At 45.6% G+C, this 18,796-nt stretch overlaps 1 protein-coding gene across 3 annotated transcripts in view; it reads left to right on the top strand.

The window, feature by feature from the left end:
* The first annotated feature begins 18,157 nt into the window (after positions 1-18,157).
* Positions 18,158-18,796, top strand: part of LOC144480817 (uncharacterized) — a 1,107,688-nt gene continuing 1,107,049 nt past the window's right edge. For all 3 annotated transcript variants that reach the window (XR_013495715.1, XR_013495716.1, XM_078200431.1), the window contains exon 1: positions 18,158-18,237. The gene's annotated coding sequence lies outside the window, so the exon portion shown is untranslated. The remainder of the gene's footprint in view (positions 18,238-18,796) is intronic.

Raw genomic sequence — 18,796 nt, forward strand, 5'->3', positions numbered from 1 at the left:
GGTTGTTGCCAGTAATTGACTCTTCAGCTGAAGTGTCCTGTTGTTCAGTAGAGAGATTCCAGATACTTTTCCAGCTGCAATTGTTCTGCTGGATGATTGACTTTCACAGTCAGAGAGGGAGCTTTAGATATTCCTGCAAAAGCTGGCCATTTTGTAGGGGTATTGCTCCAGTTACTGTATCGTTTTCAATGTGGCAAATTTCCAGCTGGTTTGCTCACAGGGCACACACAGACACAACACATACAGACTGACAGACTGTGAGGCAGCAGCCCTGGACAGCTCTCTGGGCTAGTTTTTAACACTTGTCTTTGTATATTCCAAGTGGAGACACAGGATGCACATTTTTGTCTCGGAAATTAACATCTAACGTTTCTGACATAAAATAGTTGTTATGTCCCTTTGTCAATACTGGGGATGGCAATCAGTCTTTGGATAGTTTTACAATTACTTGTTCAGTAAGCGCAGGGAGGTGTTCAGTGTTCAGAGAGAGACCCTGCAGCCATTGCTCTGTGTTTGGCTGTGCATGCTCAGCTCTTTTTGTTGTCTCTGTCCATTTTTAAAAGATTAAACGTAGTTCATTTGCAAAGTTGAAATGTTATTGTATATAACTGCAGCATTATTCTACATTATTGTGACTTTCTCTCCACCTCTCTCTCACTTACGTTCGCCCCCGCCCCCAAGCCTCCCCCATCTCTCCGTCTCTCTTTCTCTTCCCTGTGTCTATTTTCCCCACTATCTCTGCGCTTCTCTCTTTATGCCCCTGCTCTCCCTGCCCCATCTTTCCGTGTGCCACTATCTCTCTACCCCCTCTCTTCTGCCACTCTCACTCGACCCCAATCTCTCTTCCACACTAACTCTGCTCCATGCTGTCTCTGCCCCACGCTTTCACTGCCCCACCATCTCTCTGTACCTCTCTCACTCCCCCACGCTGTCAGTGCACTTCTCTCTCTGCCCAGTCTCCCTCTGCCCCCTCTCTCTCTCTCTGTCTCCTCACTCTCTGCGCCCTCTTTCTCTCACTGTACCCTCTCTCTATCTACCTCCTTGTCTGCCCCCTTTCCCTCTCTCTGCAACCCTCCCTGCCCTCTCTTCCTCCTCTCTCGCACTGCTCCTCTCGCTCTACCTCACTCTCTCCCCTTCTCTCTCTCTCTCTAGGTGTCTAATCCTGTTGCTTTATTTCTATGCGAGGCCACATTGGATTTGGTACTGGGTAATGAAACCAGGCCAGGTGTTAGATTTGGACGTAGGTGAGCACTTTGGTGACAGTGATCACAATCCGATTACGTTTACCTGAGCTATGGAAAAGGATAGGTATATACCAAAGGGCAAGAGTTATGGCGGGGGGAAAGGAAATTCTGATGCGAGTAGGCGAGATTTAGCTGGCATAGGTTGGGGAACGAAACTGCTGGGGATGGGCACAATTGAAATGTGGAACTTGTTCAAGGAACAGCTGCTACGCGTCCTTGATAAATATGTATCTGTCAGGCAGGGAGGAAGCAGACGTGTGAGGGAACCGTGGTTTACTAAGGAGGTTGAATCTCTTGTGAAGAGGAAGAAGGAGACTTGTGTAAAGATGAGACGTGAAGGCTCAGTTAGGGAGCTTGAGAGCTACATGTTAGCCAGGAAGGACCTAAAGAAAGAGTTAAGAAGAGCCAGGAGGGGACATGAGAAGTCCTTGGCAGGTAGGATCAAACAAAACCTAAAGCTTTCTATAGGTATGTCAGGAGTAAAAGAATGACTAGGGTACGATTAGGGCCAGTCAAGGACAGGAGTGGGAAGTTGTGCGTGGAGTCTGAAGAGATAGGAGAGGCACTGAATGAATATTTTTCGTCAGTATTCACACTGGAGAGGGACAGTGTCGAGGGGAGTACTGAGATGCAGGCTGTTGGACTGGATGGGATTGAGGTTCATAAGGAGGAGCTGTTAGCAATTCTGGAAAGGGTAAAAATAGGTAAGTCCCCTGGGCCGGATGGGATTTATCCTAGGATTCTCTGGGAGGCTAGAGAGGAGATTGCAGAGCCATTGGCTTTGATCTTTGGGTCGTCATTACCTACTGGAACAGTGCCAGAAGACTGGAGGATTGCAAATGCTGTCCCCTTGTTCAAAAAGGGAAGTAGGGACAACCCTGGTAATTATAGACCGGTGAGCCTTACTTCTGTTGTGGGCAAAGTATTGGAAACGATTATAAGAGATAGGATTTATAATCACCTAGAAAGGAATAATTTGATTAGGGATAGTCAGCAGGGTTTTGTGAAGGGTAGGTCGTGCCTCACAAACCTTATTGAGTTCTTTGAGAAGGTGATCAAAGAGGTGGATGAGGGTAAAGCGGTCGATGTGGTGCATATGGATTTCAGCAAAGCGTTTGATAAGGTTCCCCATGGAAAGCTTTTGCAGAAAATACGGACTCATGGGATTGAGAGTGATTTAGTGGTTTGGATCAGGAATTGGCTAGCTGGAAGAAAACAGAGGGTGGTGGTTGATGGGAAATATTCATCCTGGAGTTCAGTTACTAGTGGTGTACCGCAAAGATCTGTTTTGGGGCCACTGCTGTTTGTCATTTTTATTAATGACCTGGATGAGGGCATAGAAGGATGGGTTAGTAAATTTGCGGATGACACTAAAGTCGGTGGAGTTGTAGACAGTGCGGAGGGAAGTGGCAGGTTACAGAGGGACATAGATAAGCTGCAGAGCTGGGCTGAGAGGTTGCAAATGGAGTTTAATGCGGAAAAGTGCGAAGTGATTCACTTTGGAAGGGGTAACAGGAATACAGAGTACTGGGCTAATGGTAAGATACTTGGTCGTGTGGATGAACAGAGGGATCTGGGTGTCCATGTGTATAGATCCCTGAAAGTTGGCACCCAGGTTGATAGGGTTGTTAAGAAGGCGTACGGTGTGTTAGCTTTTATTGGTAGAGGGATTGAGTTTCGTAGCCAGGAGGTCATGTTGCAACTGTGCAAAACTCTGGTGCGGCTGCACTTGGAGTATTGCGTACAGTTCTGGTCGCCGCATTATAGGAAGGATGTGGAAGTGTTGGAAAGGGTGCAGACGAGATTTACCAGGATGTTGCCTGGTATGGAGGGAAAATCGTATGAGAAAAGGCTGAGGGGCTTGAGGTTGTTTTCGTTGGAGAGAAGAAGGTTGAGAGGTGACTTAATAGAGGCATACAAGATGATCAGAGGATTAGATAGGGTGGATAGTGAGAGCCTTTTTCCTCGGATGGTGATGGCTAACGCTCGGGGACATAGCTTTAAATAGAGGGGTGATAGATATCGGACAGATGTTAGAGGTAGGTTCTTTACTCAGAGAGTAGTAAGGGCGTGGAATGCCCTGACTGCAGCAGTAGTGGACTCGTCAACATTAAGAGCATTCAAATGGTTATTGGATAAACATATGGATGATATTGGAATAGTGTAGGTTAGATGGGCTTTAGATTGGTTTCACTAGTCGGCGTAACATCGAGGGCCGAAGGGCCTGTGCTGCGCTGTAATGTTCTATGTTCTACGCTCTATGTCTCCCTCCCTCCCTCCCTCTCTCTCGCTGAGACTGATTCTGGAGCCTAATGACCCTCCTGCTCCCCTTCAATCCCCTGTCCCATTTTGACTCCAAATTGACAACGCGACAATTAACTCTTAACTCCAGGTGTTCATGTAGGTGCCCCCTGTGACCTCACTTCGCTTTGTTTACCTCATGCCATCTCTGTGACCTCACTTGTTCAGGCCACCCCCACCGGTGCACTGTGGGAATTGTAGAACCACTTTCCAAGAGGGTGATGTTTGGATGATTGCGGTCCAATCAGAGTGAAGCAGTGGGATAATGGGCAGCTGGAAGGGTGAATCGGAGAGGTGATGTATCATTGTCATTGTTTTGCTGTCAAGTCAGAGCAAGGTAGTTGGATATTGGACAGTTAACCGAGCCAATGATAAGGTCCAATTAATGTTGTTTATAGGGTATTCAACAAAGCTTTTGACAAGGACCCACATGGGGGAACTGATTGACAAGGTTGACGCACATGGAATCCAGGGAAACTTTGCAATGCAGATCGGAAACTGGCTTCGCAATCGTAAACAAAGTCTCATCATAGAAGGCTGCTTGAGTGGCTGAAAGCTGGTGTCTAGTGGCGTACCACAAATATCAGTGCAGGGACACGTATTGTTTGTTATCTACACAAATGATCGGATGATAATGTAGAGGAATTATGAGCAAGATTGGTAGGGTCGTTAAGAGTAAAGAAGAAGGTTGTAGTTGTCAGGAAGATATAGATGTGTTGGTCAGACGGCAGAGCAGTGGCAGATGGTATTTCATCCTGACAAGTGCGAGCTGATGCACTTTGGGAGAAGAAACAAGACAAAGGAGTATTTAATGAATGGCAGGACACGAGGAGGCTCAGAGAAACAGAGGGTTCTTGGGGTTGCTGGAGAAACTTAAAGTTGAGACTGCTTAAGCCATTATTGTGACTTTAAAACTGTTTAAACCATTTATTGTGAATTCAAAACTGTGCTGACAAGAAATGATGTGTATGTGACTTTGCACTCTGTGGTTAACCATAGACACTCGAGCCCTGATTCAGTGACAAGCTAGGGTGAGCCATGTCTCATTTTAGTGTTAAAATGCAAAGCAAGCAGGAATAGTCAGACAGCAAAGGAGAAGAATAGCCAGGTACCTCACCAGCAGATGGCCTGAAAGGGGGAAGTGAAACTATGAGGTATGAGTTGTTTACAACAAAATGTGATTGGGAGTTATTGATAACTGGCTATTGTCAAGGGGGCCCAATTGGCCAGAGCATGTAACTGCCTACGGCTTTATGCAAAACTACTGATGTTTCAATGTATAAAAACGTGCTGCCACCAAGCAAAATTTAAGAAACTATCGGGTTTCTTCCGAAGCACTTCGATTTAATAAACTGCAAGTTGAATCTCAAGTCTGATCTCCGAGTGGTGACTTTTCCCACAACAGGGTAATTATTCATTGAGCCTTGAAGGCAGCAGAGCAGATGAATGCGATATTTTGGAATGCATACGGACACTTGCTTTAAACAGTTGTGGCAGAGAGTAGAAGAGCAAGGAGGTAATGTTGGAGCTATACAGAACGCCGGTGAGGCCACAGCAGAAGGACTGCATACAGTTCTTGTCATCCCACTATAGGAAGGATGTAATTCCACTAGTACAGAGGATATTCACCAAGCTTTTGCCGAGAATGGAGCATTTGAGCAATAAAGGGAGACTGGATACGCTTGGATTGTTATTTTGTTCTAGAACAGAGGTGGCCGAGGAGACATGATTGAGGTATATAAGATTATGAGGGGTATGGACATACTGAATGGGAAGCAGTTATTCCCCTTGGTTGACGATCAATCACATGGGAGCGTAGTTTTTGGGCAAGGGGCAGGGGATACAGAGGGGATTTTTAAATAATACTCAGCGGATGGTGAGAATCTGGAATGCACTGCCTGCGAAGGCAATGGAGGTGGGAAACCTTGCAACCTTTAAAAAGTATTTGGATGACAACTTGAAACATCATAACATTCAAGGATATGGGACAAGTGCTAGAGCATGTAAGTATTGCGACTTGAGTGGTAGTCATTGTGAGTGCAGACTTGATGGACCGAGGAGCCCTTTCTGCACTGCACAACTGTATGAATCAATGGAGATCCTGTCGTGTTTGTACCCTCCCCTTGCAGGAAATGTAAAATAAAATTGAAAAAAATCTGTAAACTCTCAGTGATTCAGTTCTTCCCTTAATGACTTTGAGTTAAGGGATATTTCATCACATTCTTCAACTGCTCCCTGAACTTAGTCTGGGTGACCGCATAAATAAAAGTGTTTGTGCAGCAACTCAGGAGCTGCAGCATGAAGCCCAATTCCAGAACAAAAATCTCACTGTATGGAGATGGATACCCCAACCAGAACATCTGGAAAGATAAAGAATCAATCATTAACGTTGACCATAACACGATGAAATTGGCTGAAATAACAAACAGTAAAATGATGGAGTTCCTTCGACTTTCCATTTCTGGGTCACTGAGACTCTCCCCATTGCAGTGAGCCCGGAGTCTCTTGCGGGCCCTGCTCGTCACTAAAATGTGTCTGATGGTGAGAACATTGAGCAGCAGAATCAGAACAAATGGGATACATGGGGTTAGAATATAATGGAGAAACACAAGTGCTCCCCAGACAGGAGAAAACTTGACATCAAATGAGCACTTACAAAACCAAGGGTCGTTCATCAATGCATACTGACGTTTTACCATAAAATACCAGAAAATATTCTTTAAGAAGCTCAGCGCAGTCACTGTCCCCAGAACCACAGACACCGTTTTCTCGCTGCAATATTTATTTTTCAACTTCTGGCAACAAATGGCCACAAATCGATCAAAGGTGAAAGTGACGGTGAACCAGACAGAACAGTCGGTGGCTGCATAAAGCAGGACGGCGTGGATATTACACACGGGGATGAATTTCAGGACACAAAACTGTTCATCAAAAACAATCGGAATGTGTCTCAATATCAGGTCGAGGATAATAACCAGTAGATCCGCCAATGACATGGCCACCAGGTAACGATTGACACATCTGGAGAGACCACAGTTTTTGCGAATGAGGATCACAATGGTGACTAAGTTCACTGTAAGGAAGGGAAATAAACAATGAAATCATGCATCGTGCTGCTGGCAAAATGACCAGTTTGAATAAGGTGTTATTGAGACGTGGTACTGCATTTTGTAATGTATTAAAGTAATCAGCCCTGATAGAACAAATGGGAACGTCTGTGACACAATGGGACGAATCATAGATGAAATAAATTCAGGGTGTGCGGAAAAATGTGTGGCAGGAATGACACAGGGAACCAGAGGTGATGGAGAGAGTCTAGAGTGACAGGGGATCCTGATGATTGTGGTGGGATGCAGGGATGATGCAGAAATCAGGAGTGATGGGGCATTGGGGTGACTGGGAGGAGCCATGGGTGATGGGCCTGTTAGGGACAGAGGAGAGATGTTGACAATTTATGTGTTTTCCAAATGATTTGAAACGATATTTAAATGCTTTTGATTTGGACGTGAAAGAGACTCCAGCATGGTATCTTGCTCCCTGGCGCCACGGTCCTGGATGTCTCTGAACGGGCAGAAAGCATTCTGAATGGAGAGGGAGAAGAGCCAGTTGTTGTGGTACATATTTGTACTGACGATATAGGTCGGGAGAGTTATGAGGTCCTGTAGCAGCAGTTTAGGGTGTTTAGTAGAAAGTTGAAAAGCAGTAGCTCTCGGGTTGTAATCTCAGTATTACTCCCTTTGCCACGTCCCAATGAGGCGAGAAATAGGAAGATTGTACAGCTCAACACGTGGCTGAACAGCTGGTGCAGGAGGTAGGTTACAGGTATCTGGACCATTGGGATCGCTTCTGGGGCAGGTGTGACCTCTACAAGAAGGATGGGGTGCATCTAAACTGGAAGGGCATAAATATTCTGGCCGGGAGGTTTGCTCGTGTCACACGGGAGGATTTAAATTAGTTTGGCAGGGGAGTGGGAAACAAAGCAAAGGTGAATTAACTGAAGGGGAACCAGAGAGTAGGGCCACTAAGACTCAGAAAAAGAGCAGACAGGGTGTGGTTGCAAATGAAAGAAGGTCTGATGGACTGAAGTGCATTTGTTTCAATGCGAGACGTGTAGCAGGTAAAGCAGACGAACTTAGGGCTTGGATTAGTACTTGGAATTATGATGTTGTTGCTATTACAGAGACTTGGTTAAGGGAAGGACAGGATTGGCAGCTTAACATTGAGCAGATAGATGTTTCAGGCTGGTTAGATGGGGACGTCAAAGGGGTGGAACAGTTAAGAATTAAGGAGAAACTCACAGCTGTACGGCGGGAGGACAGCTGGGAGGCCCATGCAGCGAGGCAATATGTGTAGAGCTCAGGAATAAGAAGGGTGTAGTCGCAATTTTGGGGATTTAATATAGGGCGCCCAACAGCCAGCGGGAGATAGAAGAACACATATGCAGGCAGAATTTGGCAAGGGTGTAAATGTAACACGGTTGTTGTGGTGGGAGATTTTAACACACCCTATATTGACTGGGACTCACTTAGTGCTAAGGGCGTGGGTGAGGCAGGGTTTGTAAGGAGCATCCAGGAAGGCTTCTTGAAACAACATGTAGATAGTCCAACTAGGAAAGGGGCCGGACTGGACCTTGTATTGGGAAGTGAGCCCGGCCAGATAGTCGACGTTTTAGTCGGGGAGCAGTTCGGGAACAGCGGCCACAATTCAGTAAGCTTTCAGATACGGATGGATCAAGATGAGTGCAGTCCTCAAGTTAAGGTGCTAAATTGGGGGAAGGCTAATTACAACAATATTAGGCAGGAACTGAAGAATGTAGATTGGGGGCCAAGTCAACACTTGGCATGTGGGAGGCTTTCAAATGTAAGTTGATCGGCATTCAGGACTGGCACATACGTGTAAGGATGAAGGATAAGAATGGTAAGTTTTGGTAACTTTGGACAATGAGAGATATTGTGAGCCCAGTCAAAGAGAAAAAGTAAGCATTTGTCAAAGCTAGGAGGCTGGGAACACACGAAGCAAGTGTGCAATACAAGGAAAGTCGAACGAAACGTAAGCAAGGAGTAAGGAGGGCTAAAACGGATCACAGAAAATTATTGGACAGCAGGATTAAGGAAAATCCCAAGGCTTTTTATACATATATAAAGAGCAAGGGGGGTTGAAATGGAATGGGTTGTCCCACTCAAGGAGTGGGGAGAGAATCTGTGCGTTTCGCCAGAGGAAATGGGCGCGGTATTAAATGAGTACTTTGCGTCAGTATTCACCAAAGAGAAGGACTTGGTGGATGATGAGTCTGGGAAAGGGTGTGCAGTTAGTTTGAGTCATTTTGAGATTAAAAAGGAGAAAGTATTCGGGTTCTTGAGGAGCACTAATGTAGACAAGACCCCAGGGCCTGATGGGATTTACCCCTGAATAATGAGAGAGGCAAAGGAGAAAATTGCTGGGGTCTTCAGAGAAATCTTTGTATCCTCACTGGCTACCGAGGAGCTAAACACAGCAAGAGTTTTAACAACACCAGGTTAAAGTCCAACAGGTTTATTTGGTAGCAAATGCCATTAGATTTCGAAGCGCTGCTCCTTCGTCAAATGGAGTGGATATCTGCTCTCAAACAGGGAATGCAGAGACACAAAATCAAGTTACAGAATACTGATTAGAAAGCGAATCCTTACAGCGAATCAGGTTTTAAAGATACAGACAATGTGAGTGGAGGGAGCATTAGGCACAGGTTAAAGAAATGTGTATTGTCTCCAGACCGGACAGTCAGTGAGATTCGGCAAGTCCAGGAGGCAAGCTGTGGGGGTTGCAGGTAGTCTGACATGAACCCATGGTCCCGCCCTAAACTGGGATCTTGGGTTCATATCACACTTTCGGTAACTCCCACAGCTTGCCCCCTGGACTTGCAGAATCTCAATGGCTGTCCTGTCTGGAGACAATACACATTTCTTTAACCTGTGTCTAATGCTCCCTCCACTCACATTGTCTGTATCTTTAAGACCTGATTAGCTGTAAAGATTCGCATTCGAATCAGTATTCTGTAACTTGATTTTGTGTCTCTGTATGCCCTGTTTGAGAGCAGATGTCCACTCCATCTGACAAAGGAGCAGCGCTCAGAAAGTGAAAGACATTTGTTACCAAATAAACCTGTTGGACTTTAACCTGGTGTTGTTAAAACTCTTACTGTGTTTACCCCAGTCCAACGCCGACATCACCACATCATGACTACCGGGGAGGTCCCAGAGGATTGGAGAATAGTCAATGTTGTTCCTTTGTTTGAGAAGGGTAGCAAGAATAATCCAGGTAATTACAGGCCTGTGAGCCTTGTGTCAGTTGTCGGGAACTTATTGGAGAGGATTCTTCGAGACAGGATTTACTCCCACATGGAAATAACTTGACGTATTAGCAAGAGACACCATAGTTTTGTGGTGGGGTGGTCGTGTCTCATTAACTTGATCGAGTTTTTCGAGGAAGTGCCGAAGATGATTGATGAGGGTAGGGCAGTGGATGTTGCGTACATGGGCTTCAGTAAGGCGTTTGACAAGGTCCCTCATGGCAGACTTGTGCAGAAGGTGAAGTCGCATGGGATCAGAGGTGACCTGGCAAGGTGGATGCAGAACTGGCTCGGTCATAGATGACATAGGGTAGTAGCAGTGGAAGGGTGCATTTCTGAATAGGGGGCTGTGACAGGCGGCGTTCGTCAGGAATCAGTGCTGGGACCTTTGATGTTCATAATATATATAAATGATTTGGAGGAAAGTGCAACTGGCTTGATTGTAAGTTTGCAGACGACACAAAGGTTGGTGGATGTGCGGGTAATGATGAGGACCATCAGATGATACAGTAGGATATACATCGGTTGGAGACTTGGGCAAAGAGATCGCAGATGGGGTTTAAGCCGGACAAATGTCAGACAATGCATTTTGGCAGGTCTAATGCAGATAGGAAATATACAGTAAATGGCAAAATCCTTCAGAGAATTGATAGGCAGAGGGATGTGTGTGGACAGGTACACAGTTCACTGAAAGTGGCAAGACAGGCGGAGAAAGTAGTCAAGAAGGCATACGGCATGCTTGCCTTCATCGGCTGGTGCATTGAGTTTAAAAATTGGCAAGTCGTGTTGCAGCTTTATAGAACCTTAATTAGGCCGCACTTGGAATTGAGTGTTCAATTCTGGTCGCCACACTACCAGAATGATGTGAAGGCTTTTGAGAGGGTACAGAAAAGATTTACCAGGATGTTGCCTGGTACGGAGGGAATCAGCTATGAGGTGAGGTTGGAAAAACTTGGTTTGTTCTCACTGGAACGACGGAGGTTGAGGGGTGACCTGATAAAAGTCTATAAGATTATGAGGGGCATAGACAGAGTGGATAGTCAGAAGCTTTTTCCCAGCGTGGAAATGTCAATTACTCGGGGGCATAGGGATAAGGGTTAAAGGAGATATATGAGGCACGTTCTTAACACAGAGGGTGGTGGGTGCTTGGAACCCGCTGCCGGGGCAGGTAGTGGAAGCAGATATGATAGTGGCTTTTAAGGGGCGTCTTGAAAAATACATGAATAGGATGGGAATGGAGGGATATGGTCCCTGGAAAGGAAGGGAGTTTTCGTTCTGTCGGGCAGCATGGTCAGTGCAGGCTTGGAGGGCCAAAGGGCCTGTTCCTGTGCTGTAATTTTCTTTGTAATTTTTTCTTTGATTTATTCACTGCAACAAGATGCAATTGTGAGAAGAAGTATTTAAACCCTCCAGGGGAGTGATTTCTGAGAACTGTCAAAAAGCAGGCTTTCATAGGATAAACATTTACTTATTACAAAACGTAAAAAATGGAACAATCACTTATTCCTGAACCCCACAGACACGCACATAAGAAAAGATGGTTTCCAGAAAATTACCATGCACTTAAATTATTAGAAATGCAGAACAGAAAAGATCATGGGGGCTCTTGTTCAAAAAGATTTCTAAGTGTCAAATTCACTGAAACACTGGAGCAAATCCTCCTGGTGTTTTCAGTGGGAGTTTCAAAAGGAATCGGCCCCACTCTGTGCACTACAGAGAGCCCAAATGTGCTTCATGCTGAAATCTGTATTCCCGCCGGTGGGGCCGCCAGTATTATACTGAGTAGGCCATTGCACATGCGTCGAACTGTCAGTGCCGATATTGGCCCATGTGAAGAAGCCCGCCCTGCCGGCCTCCCAGTCGCTGTCCAGCTCGATACTTAAGAATAGCAGTGCGGGTGCTGAAAATTTGGAATGAAAACAGAAAATGCAGGAAAAGCACAGGAGCTCTTACAGCATCTGTGCAGAGTGAAACTGAGTTAACGTTCCAAATCCGTCTGACCTGGTTCTTCTAGATAGAAGTGGTCGTGGGTTTGGACGGTGCTGTGAAAGGATCTTTTGGTGAATTACTGCAATGCATCTTGAAGCTAGTACACAGGGCGGCTGCTGAGTTTCATCCTCTTTTAGCCATTCTGTTACTTGTCTGCTCTTGTTTTTTTTGTATATGTGGAGGTCGCTGCGCTTACGGAACGTACTGAATGAACTGTATTGTCTTCCTCCTGTCCTTTTCCATGTTTATATCTGGGCAAATCATCAAGCTGTACTGGTTTGAGGGTGTGTTGTGTTATTCGTAAAAATGCCAAAACTTCAATGAAAATATATTTAAGGAATAACATTAGAGGGGAGGTTCCCCGTGTTGCTGAATACATGTCCGACTGAGACTGACTAACACAGGCGTTCAGTGGACAGGCACAGACCAAGTTACAAAGACATGCGTCAGAGCTGCAAAACCTCCTCTCCAATATGGATACCACACCGGGAAGTAAATGTAAGAACTTCCCACATCATTCTATTGCTTCTGAGCTTCTTTGAGCTGGCAACTTTGACCATGTGGATGTGAATATCACAGACAGGTGGGAGAACGAAATTCATTTCAAACAGGGAATTGGACAAATCCTGAAGGGGAAGGATTTGCAGGAAACTGGGGAGTGGACAGAAGAACGGGATTAGTTGCAGCAGTAAAACCAAGAATGAGAATATTAGCACGGAGATGATGATTTATTCAACGGATGGGCTGGGCTGAGGCAGAAGTGGGGATGTCTGATATTATTGACGTGGCTGAGGACAGGATTTGGGATGGAGAGAATATGGGGTTGCAAATCCAGTCAGGGTCAAAGGGAGATAGTAGGTTGTAAGCAGCCTTTGATAGCAACAAGACAGGGGCGTGGAGCCGCGGGATATGAAATGAATGAGTGACTGGAGCTGAAGAGAATGGATTCATTCTTTCCAAAAAGTAAATAGCCAGAAAAATGATGCAGTCCGACACAGTTAGGATAAATAACTGGATAGAGAAACTTACCAGGGACACCAACAATAGCCAGGACGGGATAATATCCCTCTTGAATACGTATCAGTATATCGTTGATCTTGTAACCCAATGGTCTCTGAACGTCAATGGACTCGACAAAGTTCAAGAGGAAATCGCCATCGAATGTTGGAAGATTCCAATCTATTGTTCCCAGATTCTGATCCATTGTTGTAACGTTCCAATCTATTCTCAGATTCTGATCTCTCCTTCCCCTATCATTCGAGCTGTGAGTGCCAGAGTTTATGCTCCCATTGAAAGGAATCCCTTATTAACAGAAGAGGGAAACCCTCCAGTGACACAGTTGGGATCCATGGAGGCTGTCATTTGTTACACTCACTAAACAAACACGTTCAGTTAACTCCTTTCAATCCAAAACGTTTTGTATCACAATCAAGTCAAACATTTACTCAGTGTGGGTTGGATGTATGAGGTTGACTGAGGACTGGAATGGTGGAAATATCAGACATACTGACCGTAATATTTCAATCCTCCTTGGATATGGGAGTGGTGCCAGAGAACGGGAGAGCTATAAATGTTCCATGTTTAGAAAAGGAGAAAGGGATAAACCATTGAACCAACAGAGCAGTCAAGGTGAAATGAGCGGGGGAAAAAGGGGTTTTCCAGTGTAAAGTGTTGTCCCTGACCGAATGTTGCAGACTGACACATTCCAGAGTCCAGGACTCCGTGCTGAGGGATGCACTATAGCTTGGGGCGTCCATCACAGATGTGCAAAGGGGTAAGGTTGCTGTGTAAGTCCTTTCAGCCATCGTGATTTGAGGGAGGGCGGGGGGAAACGTAAAGAACATCTCGGGCCTTATGATTCAGATAGAATGTACACGGTTCATGTTACATGTGTCATAATTAACAGAAGCAATCAGAATGCAACTTGATTTTTGTAGACCACTCGAATATTCGTGCACTTTGTGCGATGGCCATTTTGTTGAGAATGTTCTTTCATATTGTAACCCCCTGCTGACAACTATATGCTCTGACCAGCTGAGTTAAGTAAAGCTGTACCTGGGATGTGCTTGATGTTATAAGGGTCGACTATGTAAATGTTTAATTAACAGGATCCTGAGTTCTTAGTGGTTGGTGTTGAGCTAGGCTAAATTTCCTATTTACCAATAAATATCAGTACAGGCGTGAATGAAAAGGATTAGTGTATGCACTGCAATCTAGAGTAATAACTTATTAATAATAACGCGGTGCCTCCTAAAATGTACGTAAACCTTATAATAAGAAAAGGTTTAGGACAACCATGCAAAAGGAATAACAAAAATAAATTTATTTTCTTGCATTGTTGCGTCTCATAAAACAGGTAAAGAATCCCAAACTAAAGATTTTTCAATTAAACAGTTCAACCCTGAGAAATGTTCAAAATATTACCAAGCGCTTGGATTTATAAACGTTGGGGCCCATACGTTGGTGCACATATGAAGAAAACACACCCTCAACAACACACTGCTGATACCGTTCAGTGTCTGATAGTATAGTCTCCAGTTACTCACGCAACCACCACACACACAGTCCAGAAGGGTCTGCGAGCGGGAAGATGATGCAGCAGGAAAACAAAATGCAGCAAGCTGTCCGTGTAGTGATGAAGGTCCAGTGCGCTGAAGTCTGTCCTCCTCGGCAGTGGTACTTACCAAGTTAGCTTCAGCTAATCCTCGTTCTCTCCGTCTTCTCAGTGAAAACTACGCCCGGCAGTTTCTAGCAGAAACGTCCACGCTTGAGAGTACAAGACGATGCTTTACAGTTTTTCTCAACAGTAATGAAAATAACAAACAGGACTAAACCTTGCTGCCTTTCACTTCAAACTGGAAAAACGAGTTACTAAACTGCGACAAACACGAGCTTTAACTGCACAGTCATATTTGTGCCCATACTGTAAAGCATGTTAATCTACAAATATTATTTGCCTCGACGTTAAAACTGAGTTTTTATCGCATGGGAACTGCTCCTCTTCCCCACGGTGTGTCTCCCCACTGCAGCTTCCTCTGCCTCCCGCCATTTTTCCCTTCCCCTAAGTAATCTGATTGACTTAAAGTTCAGCTCTCTAGAAAACGGATTGGCTGAGCTTACATCACTCAGACAAACAGTATCTGTTCACGATATTTGGCCCAGTAAACAGGATATTGAAACTCACAAGAAAACAAAGAACAATGGTAAATGTCTTTTTCATTAAATTTACCCATATTTCAAGAAAACACACTCTTTTCATTTTTCTTTCATTTATCCTTTTTCCAGGCCCCTACATTCTCCCCCCACCAAAAGACAGCAAGCCCCCATGCTGGGCTATATGACAGAGAACCCAGTTAACCAATTACACCATGTACTTTAAACTGGCCCTCATAGTGTGATGATTGATATAATAGGGGGCGAAAAGAGTGGTACCTTACTCATACATGACAAGCACTGAACAAAGGAGTTACACCATCATGCATGACAACTATTGCAGTGTTCAGGAAAATGCATATTGGGTGGCGTAGCTGAGTGAACACTTGTATGTCCTACTACGACAGACTTTGCACACGGCTCTCCCAGCTTTGTATAATGTAAACGGTCTGCTGGCTTTCTCTCTCTCTGTGATCTCCTTATCTCTGTCCTGGATTTGCTATGTTGGACGTGTCTGTCGTGTAAGTGCCCTCAACAGAACTTTCTTGTTCTACTTCCCTTTGCCCAGTTACTACCTCTTCTATCACAACAGCTCGCCCTTCTAAAGATTCTGAGCTCGTTGCAACTTCGGGCACTTCTGTAGCATTTGTGGAGGGATTGGACTCCGTGGGCATGACATCCTGTTCCGTTTGTTCACAGATTTCCTCAGGATTGTCAATGATCAAGTCCTCTGGGTAATGTCCATACTCTGACTCTGAAGAGTTTTGATCTCCCAGGGGCACATCAGCTGCGGAGTCACCTTTGTGAACCTCAGGAGTTTGATTCCTTTCTTTTGCTTTTCTGTGCCTGAGGGCTCTTGAGAGGGAGTAGGCTTTGGGTCAAACTCAGTGCTCAATTGGACCTCTTGTCCCAGGGGCAAAATATGGTTGCGGTGCATGACCTTAATGGGTGCCAAACCATCTGCAGGCTTTAGACGATAAACAGGAAGATCAGACATTTGACTCTCAGCCACATAAGGATTTGCACTCCACCGATCAACAAGCTTCTGTTTCCCTTTCAAGCCAAGGTTTCGAATGAGGACTCTATCCCCAGGCTCCAAGCAATGGTTGCGCACTCTCTGGTCATACCTCTCTTTGTTACTTTGGTTCATTTTAGCGGAAGTGGCTTGGGCGAACTGATAGGCTGCTTGCAGCTCTTTCTTCATCTTAGATGCATACTGCAAGTGGGAAGTTGTTGAGGTCCCATCCGCTGACACGCCAAAGCAAACGTCCACAGGAAGTCTGTCTTCCCTCCCAAACATTACAAAGTAGGGTGAATACCCGGTAGCTTCATTTGGGGTGCAGTTGTACGCGTGGACCAGATGTGCAATGTGCTAACTCCATTTGGACTTTTGACTAGGCTCAAGAGTTCCTAGCATGTTCAACAGGGTTCTATTGAACCTCTCTGGTTAAGGGTCACCTTGTGGGTGGTATGGTGAAGTTCTTGATTTCCTCACGCCCAACATGGTCAACATCTCCTTCACCAACTGGCTTTCAAAATCCCGACCCTGGTCTGAATGTATGCGAGTTGGTCGGCCGTCGTGAATGAAGTATTTCTCCCATCGAGTTCTGGCAACCGTTATGGCTCTCTGATCCTTGGTTGGGAATGCTTGTGCATACCGAGTGAAGTGGTCAATGACTACCAACACATTGCATACGTTGCGGGGATCAGGTTCTATGGAGAGAAAGTCAATGCATACAAGATCCATAGGGCCTGAACTTTGGATGTGGGAAAGTGGTGCTGCTCTCTGTGGCAGAGTCTTTCTCTTAATGCAGCGTTCACATGTCTTGCAGTATGTCTCTCCATCTAGCTTCATGCGGGGCCAGAAGAATCTGTCACAGACGAGTGCATAGGTCTTGCCAAATCCCAGAAGTCCATTGTTGTCATGCAGTGACTTCAGAACAATACTGTGGAACTGCTTGGGGAGCACAAGCTGTTGCCGTAAGCATTGATCAGACTTTTCGACTGTTCTGTAAAGCAGGCCCTGCTCGATGGACAGCTTCTCCCACTCTCGTTTCAGAAGTGTAAGATCAGGATGGCTTGTCTGTATTTGACTTGCCGTTGCCTTCTGATTGACAGCTAGCCATACTTCTCCTATACACGGGCCACTTTTCTGAGCAGCTTGAAGCTCTGCTGGACTGAAAGTGGGCAGCTGATCAGCTACTACTGCAGCAGTATGACAGAAAGCTTTGGGAACTGCAGACACATGAGCTCCTATGTGTCCTATCACACATGGATAGGAGTGTCCTGCTCGTGCGCTACTCGACACAGTCTGACAGAGAGCCCGCACTCCTGGAACGGCGATTTCTGGCCATTCATCATCTGGCTTTTATTAACAGGGGGTTGGAGTTTAAGAGCCGTGGGGTTATGCTGCAACTGTACAGGACCTTGGTGAGACCACATTTGGAATATTGTGTGCAGTTCTGGTCACCTCACTATGAGAAGGATGTGGAAGCGCTGGAAAGAGTGCAGAGGAGATTTACCAGGATGCTGCCTGGTTTGGAGGGTAGGTCATATGAGGAAAGGTTGAGGGAGCTAGGGCTGTTCTCTCTGGAGCGGAGGAGGCTGAGGGGAGACTTAATAGAGGTGTATAAAATGATGAAAGGGATAGATAGAGTGAACGTTCAAAGACTATTTCCTCGGGTGGATGGAGCTATTACAAGGGGGCATAACTATAGGGTTCGTGCTGGGAGATACAGGACGGATATCAGAGGTAGGTTCTTTACGCAGAGAGTGGTTGGGGTGTGGAATGGACTGCCTGCAGTGATAGTGGAGTCAGACACTTTAGAAACATTTAAGCGGTTATTGGATAGGCACATGGAGCACACCAGGATGATAGGGAGTGGGATAGCTTGATCTTGGTTTCAGATAAAGCTCGGCACAACATCGTGGGCCGAAGGGCCTGTTCTGTGCTGTACTGTTCTATGTTCTATGTTCTATCTATGGTGTCATGCTGTCATGTGGACGTCGAGAGAACGAGTCTGCGTCAAGGTTATGCCGGCCTGGTCTATACTTAAGGTTAAAATTGTAGGTGGACAGTGCTGAGAGCCAGCGATGACCAGTGGCATCTAATTTAGCTGACGTTGTGACGTATTAAGAGGTTTAGCAACACCAGGTTAAAGTCCAACAGGTTTATTTGGTAGCAAAAGCCACACAAGCTTTCAGAGCCCCAAGCCCCTTCTTCAGGTGAGTGGGAATTCTGTTGTGACGTTTGTCAGGGGATTGTTGTCCGTTCTGACTTGTATGGCAGCTCCGTAAAGATAATCATGTAGTTTATCCACAATAGCCCACTTGAGAGCTGAAAACTCCAGTTTGTGCTTTGGATAGTTTATCTCAGATGGCGAGAGACTTCTGCTGATGAATGCAACTGGGCATAGACCATCATCCTGCTCTTGGTATAAGACACCACCTCGTCCATCCAGGCTAGCATCCACGTGCAGAAAGTAAGGCTTCTGTGGATCTGCGAACACCAATACAGGGGCTTTGGTGAGCCGGGTCTTCAGTCCTTGGAAAGCATGTTCACATTTCTCACTCCACCGAGAGCCAAAGGGTTCAGAAGGCTTGAAGTAAGTCTTGTCAGGTGAGTTTGCAGTCTGACTCCCCTTGGAGCGGGAGCGGGGAGGATATCCTTGAAGGAGTCCGTTGAGGAAACGGCAGAGTTTGGAGAAGTCCCTGACAAAGCGGTGATAGTAGCCACAAAATCCAAGGAAGAATCTGAGATCTGTCACAGTTTGGGGTCTCGGCC

This window comes from Mustelus asterias, chromosome 30 (genome assembly GCF_964213995.1).
Source record: "Mustelus asterias chromosome 30, sMusAst1.hap1.1, whole genome shotgun sequence".
NCBI lineage: Eukaryota > Metazoa > Chordata > Chondrichthyes > Carcharhiniformes > Triakidae > Mustelus > Mustelus asterias.